A 10,436-nucleotide genomic window follows, 5' to 3' on the forward strand; every position below is an offset into this window, starting at 1 on the left:
TTATTAGTTGCAGAATGAAGCCAAAGCCTGGTGGAAAGCTACGAAGCCTAATTTGGAAGCTGCTCATCCAAATCCCACGTGGGATCATTTTAAAGAAGTCTTCTTCAAGAACTACTTCCCAGAGAGTTTCAGGGATAGGAAAGAAGCGGAGTTCAACGCATTAGTGCAAGGGACCAAGTCAATACTGGATTACCAATAGCGGTTCGAAGACCTGTTCCATTTTGCTCCAGAGCACCTAAGAGGGGAAGTTAGTAAAGCGAAGAAGTTTGAGAAAGGACTGAAGACCGAGATTGGATCGGTACTGTCAATCATGGACATTCAGGATTATGCTCAGATGGTCGATAAGGCTAAAACAATGGAAGACAGATTTAAGGAAAAGGAGAAAGAGAAAGCTACGACGTTGTCAATAGGCAAGCGGCCAGGTAATTTTCAAACCTATGTATGGCCAAATAAAGCTTACCGTGGAGCCAATTCATACTCCAACATGACTCAGTATTATAGGCCGAACGTGGGTCAGAACCCATTCCGCCCCACTCCCAGTCGACCTACTCAACTTACTACGAGTTAGACAACAACAGTAGCCACAATAGCTCGGCCAGATACGAGTACAGTAAGCCAAGCCTCCGCACCTGCCGCTCCACCCTTTAAGTGTTACTTGTGCAATAAGGAAGGACATATGGCCAGAGAATGCAAATCGCGTGGGTACAACAACAACTTGCCCAACAAGCCCTATGCTAGGCCATTCCAACCACGTGACAATCAGAAGCAAGGAAAAGTGTTCGCAATGACAAATGAGGAGGCTGAGGCAAACCCTGATGTATTGATAGGTACCTTGATTGTCTCAACCATACCCGCACGAGTATTATTTGACTCGGGTGCATCCAACTCCTTTGTTTCCACTATTTTTGAGAGTAGGATGAAAGACCAATCGAGAGACATCGGGCATGAGTTAGTAGTCAGCACGCCGACAGGTAGCGACGTGAGTTTGAAAGAAGTATATGACCCCTGTCGGATAGAGATTTGTGGGAAAGATTTAGCCACACGATTAATAAAGATCGACATAAAATATTTTGACGTAATATTAGGCATGGACTGGTTATCCGCCTACAGTGCAAAACATCATGTGTGCGGAAAAGAAGATAAGGTTTAAATTAGAAGATGGGTCAGACTTCACCTATCAAAGTGAACCAAGGAGGAAATCCAGAAGGATAACATTATCCACACTACAGGCGTGGAAGTTACCAGAAGAAGGAGGCCAAGGCTTTTTGGCCACTATAATAGACACAGAGGGGGAGATAAAACCCTTAGAGGAACTCCACGTTGTCAAAGAATTTCCTGATGTATTTCCAGAAGATCTGACTCAGCTGCCGTCGGACCGCGAAACAAAGTTCATGATCGATTTGACCCCTGGTGCAGCATCGGTATCCAAGGCACCATATCGAATGGCTCCTATCGAATTAAAAGAATTGTAGGCCTAACTTCAAGACCTACTGAAGAAGGGATTCATATAACCCAGTGTATCACCCTGGGGAGTGCCTGTGTTGTTCGTGAAGAAGGACGGTAGCATGCGGCTGTGTATCGACTACCGTGAGCTAAACAAGCTGACCATTAAGAATCAGTACCCGTTGCCGCGCATCGATGACCTATTCGATCAACTACAGGGGGCAAGAGTTTTCTCCAAGATTGATCTTAGGTCGGGATACCATCAACTGAATATCAAAAGCGGTGACATTCATAAAATGGTGTTCCAAACTCGATACGGACATTATGAATTCTTAGTTCTATCGTTCGGGCTAACCAACGCCACGGCAGCATTCATGGATATGATGAATAGAGTATTCCATGACGTATTGGATAAGTTCGTCATCGTGTTCATTGATGACATTTTGGTGTACTCCAAAAGTGAGGAAGAGCACGCCCAACACCTTTCCTTCGTGTTGCAGCGGTTGCGGGAATGCTAGCTCTATGCCAAGTTCAGCAAATGTGAATTCTGGCTTCACCAAATTGGATTCCTGGGGCACATCGTCACCAGAGACGGCATTAAAGTAGACCCAGGCAAGGTGAAAGGGGTTCTCGAGTGGGAGACTCTGAAGAGTGCCACTGAGATCCGAAGTTTCGTAGGATTGGCCTGGTATTATCGACGATTTATCAAGAATTTCTCGCGTATTTTGGCACCCTGACAAAGCTTACGAAGAAGGGCGCCAAGTTTGAGTGGAATGAAGCATGCGAGAAAAGCTTCCAAGAATTAAGGAACTGGTTGGTAACAGCTCTAGTTCTGACCATTCCAGATGGACCCGGAGGAATGGTAATATATATCGACGCATCTAGGATAGGATTTGGTGGCGTCTTGAAGCAAAAAGGAAAAGTGGTCGCCTACGCCTCCAGGCAGTTGAAGGAACACGAGAAGAATTACCCCACTCATGATTTGGAGTTGGCAGCGGTACTCTTCGCCTTAAAAATCTGGCGATATTACCTATACGGTGGAAAGAGTGAGATCTTCAACGATCACAAGAATCTGAAGTATTTCTTCACCCAAAAGGAGCTAAACATGAGACAGAGACGGTGGTTGGAATTGGTGAAAGACTATGACTATGAAATCCAATACTACCCCGGCAAGGCCAACGTTGTTGCGGATGCATTAAGTAAAAAGTCTCAAACTGCATCCCTTGCTTCCTTAGTAGTAAGCGAACAATAATATGTTGAAGCGCAAAAATTTGATCTGGAACTCGTGATCGAAGGAACAGCTATGTGATGAGCACATTTATGTGTGAAATTAATCCATCTAATTATGCATTTTATCTGCTTAGAATTGAGCTACCTTGGGTATTTTCTATCTTTTTCAGGGAACAGGGGTATTTTATGCGATTCTGGACTATCAGGCATTATATCTTCTAATTTACACGTAAAGTGGACCAATTTCTTTTCATGGTTGCGAAGAGGCCTGAATTATGAGCAAGATGGACGTGTTGCATTAAAAATACACATTGGTTTTAGAGTCCATTCATGCGATGAAGTTTCACTGAAGATCCAAGGGCATAATCATCATTTCATAAAATTGAGAAATTTTCAAAAGATATCCGATATTGGCCTCATATCATCTGGAATATTAATTGAAGTAACTTTAATTCTCGGGTTGGGGCCACCCGGGGCCAAGAAAGAGAGATATTCTCAAAAAGAGAATTTTGATCAAAATTGATAATTTAAGATTAAACTCTCTCTCTCCTCCCTAATATCTCCCTCTCATATAGTACGGATTATTTCTCTATTCCAACTTCAATTCTTTCTCTCTCTCCCTCTCCCTCTCTTTCTCTCTCTCTTAGTTTCCTAATCCCTTCTCACTTTCCTAATCCCCATCTCCCACGTTCTCCTATTTTGTTTTTGTTTCTTTTTTTTTTTTTATATTATTCTTATTAAAAACCAACTATAAAAACAGCCACGGATTATCCCATTCCAATTCTATTCCATTGATAGCCGTGCCTCTTCTCTTCTTCTCTATTTCTTCCTCTTTCTTCTTCTGTATTTTTTATTTCCTTTTTGGATTTTGGGTTTGGCAAGGGGAAGAGGATCACCGTTCTAGCTTCATCTCCATCGATCATCATCACAATTGCTGTTCTTTGTCTCTTAGCACCATGATTGGCTAAGTTCACTCTGCCTTTAAGTGTAGATGAACTAATGGTGTTTGCTATTTAAAATTCTGGTTTGTATGCTTGATTGCTTGATGTTGAGACCCCATCCCTGTTTGGATGATTTTAATTGATGTATTTAGCTGAAAAATTCTGTTTCTGTGATTCATTATTTTTCATTCAAGCAACGGTATTTTGTTCTTATGTGGTTGTACCGATGATGGATTATAGCTGAACGAACTAAGCATGCCAAGCTCTATAAGTGAAGGACGATAGTACTCGTCAAGATAATCCATATCTAGGAGGAACCCTATATTCTGTGGTATTATTAGGCCTGTGGTTATAATAAATCAAAGCATCCAACTGAATTGAATAGTAGCCCATTGGGGATTCGAACGCTAAAGATAGTCTTTTTTCGTATTTGCACAGCGTTGTTAGCTTAGATTCGTTTCTTTTGTTCATAGTTTTTAAAATCAAATTTAATGCAATTTAATTATCATTACTTTCATCTTACCATCTTAGTAATTTAGCCTTCCAGTTCCCCGTAGATCGACCCCTTACTTGCTACTTGCTAGATTAGTTTAGGATTTTATTTTTGACCGGTTAACGACACGATCAAATTTTGGCGCCGTTGCCGGGGAACCGAAGTACGGTTGCCAAGATTGATTGAGTTGTTTTTTGTTACTTTGTTTTAGCTTTAATTTTATAATTCCAGAATTTTTATTTTTATTTTTAAGCATTTTATTAGGTTAATTTTAGTATACCTAACTTTCTCTTTGTTTGTGTAGGAAGCCGAGTAGATTGAGTAGGACAAGCTGTCCGTTTGGTTTACTTTTAATTCCTAGACTATATGTAATTAGAGTTATTTTATGTAAATTTTTTATTTTATTCCAGCATTAGATTGGGTGTTTAGGTTTACTTTTAATTCCCCCAACCCCTTAAGCTCATATGTGTAACCGCTCATCGGGGGCAGCACGTGGAATTGCGCAACCGCCAACACTAGGTAAGTATTTTTGTTAGTTTTAAATTAGTTATTTTTTCTTTTTAGTTTTGATTTTGATTTTTATTAATTATTTTTATTAGTTATCACATTTTAAATTACTAGTTTTAATTTTTGTTTAATTAGCACGTTCAACCTGTGTTGTGCTTTATGCACGGTCGACGTTCTTTGCACCCCAACCTGACTGCCCTAGACTTAGAAATAGAACAATCTGTGGTTAGACCTAAGTATAATAGTAATAAAATGGGCAACGAAAACCAGCCAGGAAGGCCACTGAGTGAGTACTTCACTCCAACTGCCTATACCTGTGCATCTTGTATTCAGTTGTCTGCCATTGAGGTTGCTTAATATGAGATCAAGTCCAGCATCATACAAATGTTACCATCCTATTATGGACTTGCTAATGAGGAGCCTTACAAGCATCTTGATGAATTCTTAGAGGTATGTTCTACAGTGAAAATCCAAAACCTCTCTCCAGATGCCTTAAAGTTGCTTCTGTTCCCATTTTCCTTAAAGGACAAAACCAAACACTAGATTCATTCCCTAGATTCGGTTAGGATTTCTGCATGGGCAGGAATGTAGTAAGAATTTCTGAAAAAATTCTTCCCCATTGGCTGGACTAATAGCCTTAGAAGAACCATTACTAGTTTCTCCCAATTAGAGGGCGAACAATTTCATGAAGCGTGGGAGAGACTCAAGGAATTACTTAGGAAGTGCCCCCATCATGCTGTCCCGAAATGGTAGTTAGTCCAGTGCTTTTATGATGGCCTCCGTGACCGATAAAGGCAGATGGTGGACTCCTCATGTGGTGGAACATTTATGCATAAGAATGAGACAGAAGCATGGGATCTTTTTGAAACCCTTAGTGAGAATTCCCAACATCATGCTTCGGCCTCTCGGACTGAGATTCCACACATAGGGGAACCAAAGTAAGGCGGTCTCTATGAGATCAATTCAACTGTAGAGATGACTGTTAAGGTTGATATGTTGTCCAAGAAATTGGACTATCTGATGTCTATAGGACAACATTCTATGCCCCCTTTCCCACTGAGTTTCCCTCCAACCAATCAGACTAAAGCCTGTGCCTTATGTGCTAGCCCTAGTCAGTATGTGACGGACTGTCCTTCGGCTGCACAATACCCTGAATTTGTTTCGGAATAGGTACAAGAGGCTCAAGGTTTCCTTAAACCGGGTAATGATCCTTTTTCCAATACCTATATCCCGGGATGGCGAAACCACCCTAACTTTTCATGGAGAAACTCAGTACCTAATAACCCTCCAAACCCACCATATAGGCCACCATTTAATGTCCAATCTAATGCCTATAGGGGTGGACAACCACCATTTCCTCAACCCCAATAGAATCAATCTTTTGAGGAAAAGGTGCTAAAAGCATTAAGTGGACTCGAGCAGAACACACAGCTGCTACACTCACATACTCAGTCCATTAATAAGCTAGAGAACCAACTGGATTAACTAGTTGATGCTATAAACAGGAAGGAGGCTGGCCAATTGCCAAGTCAGTCAATAGGTAACCCAAACAATCAAATGGGTCTAGGAAAAGAACAAGTCCAATTAATCACAGTCCTAAGGAGCGGAAAAAGGGTGGAAAAACCTGATACACCCTTAGCCACTAATGAGACGTTGCCTACTAAGTCTCAAAGCCAAGAAGAGGCTGAATCAACCCTAGAGAATTCTTCTAGTGGTGTAGAAACACATGAGTCCATTACTGAAACACCACCTATGGAAAGCACTCATCAGTTCCCAAGAAAGGGGCTGCACATTCCCATTGTGGAGGGACCATCACCTGACTCTTATATTCCCAAGGTCCTTTTTCCTGATGAACACATTTATGTGTGAAATTATCCCATTTAATTCTGCATTTTATCTGCTTAGAATGGAGCTACCTTGGGTATTTTTTGTCTATTTCAGGATATAGGGGTATTTTTGACATATTGAAAGAATTGGAGAAAAAGTGCATTTTTTAAGACTAAATTGAGAAAATCAGATTGGAGGAGTTCAATGCTACACAGACACCAACCTACCCATGGATCGACCCACATGTGATCAAGGGAAAGATGGAAAGAAGTTTCACTGAAGATCTAAGGGCTTAATCGTCATTTCATAAAAATAAGAAATCTTCAGAAGATATCCGATATTGGGCTCATACTATCCAAAATATTAATTGGAGCAACTTTGATTCTCGGGTTGGATCCACCCGAGGCCAACGAGGAGAGAGATTCTCAAAAAAAGAATTTTGATCAAAATTGATAATTTAAGATTAAACTCTCTCTCTCCTCCCTAATATCTCCCTCTCATCTACTACGGATTATTCCTCTATTCCAACTTCAATTCTCTCTCTCTCTCTCTCTCTCTCTCTCTCTCTCTCTCTTTTTCTCTCTCTTGGTTTCCTAATCCCCATCTCCCTCTACCTCTCCTCCATCTCCCACGTTCTCCTTTTTTGTTTTGTTTCTTTTTTTAATATTATTCTTTTTAAAAACCAACTACAAAAAACAGCCACGGATTATCCCACCTTTCCTAGTCTTATTCCACTTTTCTCTCTCTCTCTCTCTCTCTCTCTCTCTTATATCTCTTCTACTCAAATTCACTCACTGGATTCTGTATTCCTACATCTCCTGTATCTCTCATGCTTTCTTATTATTAAACTTCTTTTCTTTAAACACCGAGAGATATATAAACCCACGGAGAGATTAGAGAAGAAATCCCATTCGATTCTATAGCCATTAGCCGTGCCCTCTTCTCTTCTTCTTCTTCTTATTTCATGTTTCTTCTTTTGTTTCTTTTTTGTTTTATTTTTGGATCTTGGGTTTGGCAAGAAGGAGAGGAGGAAGATCACCCTTCCAGCTTCATGGATCATCATCACCATTGTTGTCCTTTGTCGCCTTCCACCATGATTGGCTAAGTTCTTTCTATCTTTAGGTGTAGATGAACTATTGGTGTTTGTTATTTAAAATTTTGGTTTGTAAGTTTGATTGCTTGATGTTGAGACCCCATCCCTGTTTGGATGATTTTAATTGATGTATTTAGTTGAAAAATTATGTTTCTATGGTTCATTATTTTTCATTCAAGCAATGGTATTTTGTTCTTATGTGGTTGTACCAATGATGGATTATAGCTCAACGAACTAAGCGTGCCAAGCCCTATAAGTGAAGGACGATAGTATTTGTCAAGATAGTCCATACCTAGGAGGAACCCTACATTCTGTGGTATTATTAGGCCTGTGGTTATAATAAACCGAAGCATGCAACCGAATTGAATAGCTACCCATTGGGGATTCGAACCCTAAAGATAATCTTCTCCCGTATTTGCACAGTATTGTTAGTTTAGATTTGTTTCTTTTGTTTTTAGTTTAAAATTCAGATTTATTGCAATTTAATTTCCATCACTTTCACCTAATCATCTTAGTAATTTAGCCTTCCAGTCCCCCGTAGATCGACCCCTTACTTGCTACTTGCTAGATTAGTTTAAGGTTTTATTTTTGACCGGTTAACGACACGATCAAATTTTGGCGTCGTTGTCGGGGAACTGAAGCACGGTTGCTAGGATTGATTGAGTTGTTTTGTGTTACTTTGTTTTAATTTTAATTTTATAATTGCAGAATTTTTATTTTTATTTATAATCTCTTTATTAGGTTAATTTTAGTATACCTAACATTCTCTTTGTCTGTGCAGGAAGCCGAGTAGATTGAGTAGGACAAGCTGTCCGTTTGGTTTACTTTTAATTCCTAGACTTTATGTAATTAGGGTTATTTTATGTAATTTTTTTATTTTATTCCAACGTTAGATTGGGTGTTTAGGTTTAACTTTAATTCCCCCAACCCCTTAAGCTCATATGTGTAATCGTTCATCGAGGGCAGCACGTGGAATTGCGCAACCTCCAACACCAGGTAAGTATTTTCGTTAGTTTTAAATTAGTTATTTTTTCTTTTTAGTTTTGATTTTGATTTTTATTAATTATTTTTCTTAGTTATCACATTTTAAATTACTAGTTTTAATTTTTGTTTAATTAGCACGTTCAACCTGTGTTGTGCTTTATGCATGGTCGACGTTCTTTGCACCCCAACCTGACTGCCATTGACTTCGAAATAGAGCAATCTGTGGTTATACCTAAGGATAATAGTAATAAAATGGATGACAAAAACCAGCCAGGAAGGCCGCTGAGTGAGTACTTCACTCTAACTACCTATACCCCTGCATCTTGTATTCAGCTGCCTGCCATTCAGGCTGCTCAATATGAGATCAAGTCCAGCATCATACAGATGTTGCCATCCTATTATGGACTTGCTAATGAGGAGCCTTATAAGCATCTTGATGAGTTCTTAGAGGTGTGCTCTACAGTCAAAATCCAAAACCTCTCTGAAGATGCCCTAAAGTTACTCCTATTCCCATTCTCTTTAAAGGACAAAGTCAAACACTGGCTTCATTCCCTAGATTCGGTTAGGATTTCTACATGGGCGGGGATATAGCAGGAATTCTTAAAAAAAAATTTCTCCATTGGCCGGACTAATAGCCTTAGAAGAGCCATTACTAGTTTCTCCCAATTAGAGGGCGAACAATTTCATGAAGCGTGGGAGAGACTCAAGGAATTACTTAGGAAGTGCCCCCACCACGCTGTCCTGAAATGGTAGTTAGTCCAGTGCTTTTATGATGGCCTCCATGACCAATATAGGCAGATGGTGGACTCCTCTTGTGGTGGAACATTTATGCACAAGAATGAGACGGAAGGATGGGATCTTTTTGAAACCCTTAGTGAGAATTCCCAACATCATGCTTCGACCTCTCGGACTGAGATTCCACATATAGGGCAACCAAAGAAAGGCGGTCTCTATGAGATCAATCCAACTGTAGAGATGATAGCTACGGTTGATATGCTGTCCAAGAAATTGGACTATCTGATGTCTATAAGACAGCATTCTATGTCCCATTTTCTAATGAGTTTCTCTCCTCCTAATCAGACTAAAGCCTGTGCCTTATGTGCTAGCCCTAGTCATTATGTGACAGACTGTCCTTCGGTTACACAATACCCTGAATTTGTTCAGGAACAGGTACAAGTGGCTTAAGGTTTCCCTAAACTGGGTAATGATCCTTTTTCCAATACCTATAACCCGGGATGGTGAAACCACCCTAACTTTTCATGGAGAAACTCAGTACCTAATAAACCTCCAAACCCACCATATAGGCCACCATTTAATGTTCAATCTAATGCCTATAGGGGTGGACAACCACCATATCCTCGACCCCAACAGAATCAATCCTTTGAGGAAAAGGTGCTAAAAGCATTAAGTGGACTCGAGCAGAACACACAGCTGCTACACTCACATACTCAGTCCATTAATAAGCTAGGGAACCAACTGGGTCAACTAACTGATGCTATAAGCAGGAGGGAGGCTAGCCAATTGCCAAGTCAACCAATAGGTAACCCAAGCAATCAAACGGATCCAGGGAAAGAGCAAGTCCAGTCGATCATAGTCCTAAGGAGCGGCACCCTAAACCTGATGCGCCCTTAGCCACTAATGAGACGTTGCCTACTAAGTCTCAAAGCCAGGGAGTGGCTGAGTCAACCCTAGAGAATACTGGTGGTGGAGAAACACATGAGTCCATTACTGAAACACCACCTATGGAAAGCACTCATCAGTTCCCAAGGAAGGGGCTGCACATCCCCATTGTGGAGGGACCATCACCTGACTCTTACATTCCAAAGGTCCCTTTTCCCCAAGCCCTTCAGACATCAGCCCCAGACTATTTGGATAAAAAGGGTGCAAAGATGCAAGAGATGATAGACTTGTTCCAACA

The 10,436-nt window shown here is 40.5% G+C and overlaps 2 non-coding genes across 2 annotated transcripts; both read right to left on the bottom strand.

Annotated features, from left to right (window-relative positions):
• Nucleotides 1–5,247: 5,247 nt before the first annotated feature.
• Nucleotides 5,248–5,354, bottom strand: LOC122666352. The gene has a single exon (XR_006333545.1). It is a non-coding gene; the product is annotated as a small nucleolar RNA R71 (small nucleolar RNA).
• Nucleotides 5,355–9,151: 3,797 nt separating this feature from the next.
• Nucleotides 9,152–9,258, bottom strand: LOC122666364. Its single transcript, XR_006333557.1, has one exon. It is a non-coding gene; the product is annotated as a small nucleolar RNA R71 (small nucleolar RNA).
• Nucleotides 9,259–10,436: the final 1,178 nt, after the last annotated feature.

This window comes from Telopea speciosissima, chromosome 6 (assembly GCF_018873765.1).
Source record: "Telopea speciosissima isolate NSW1024214 ecotype Mountain lineage chromosome 6, Tspe_v1, whole genome shotgun sequence".
Lineage (NCBI taxonomy): Eukaryota > Viridiplantae > Streptophyta > Magnoliopsida > Proteales > Proteaceae > Telopea > Telopea speciosissima.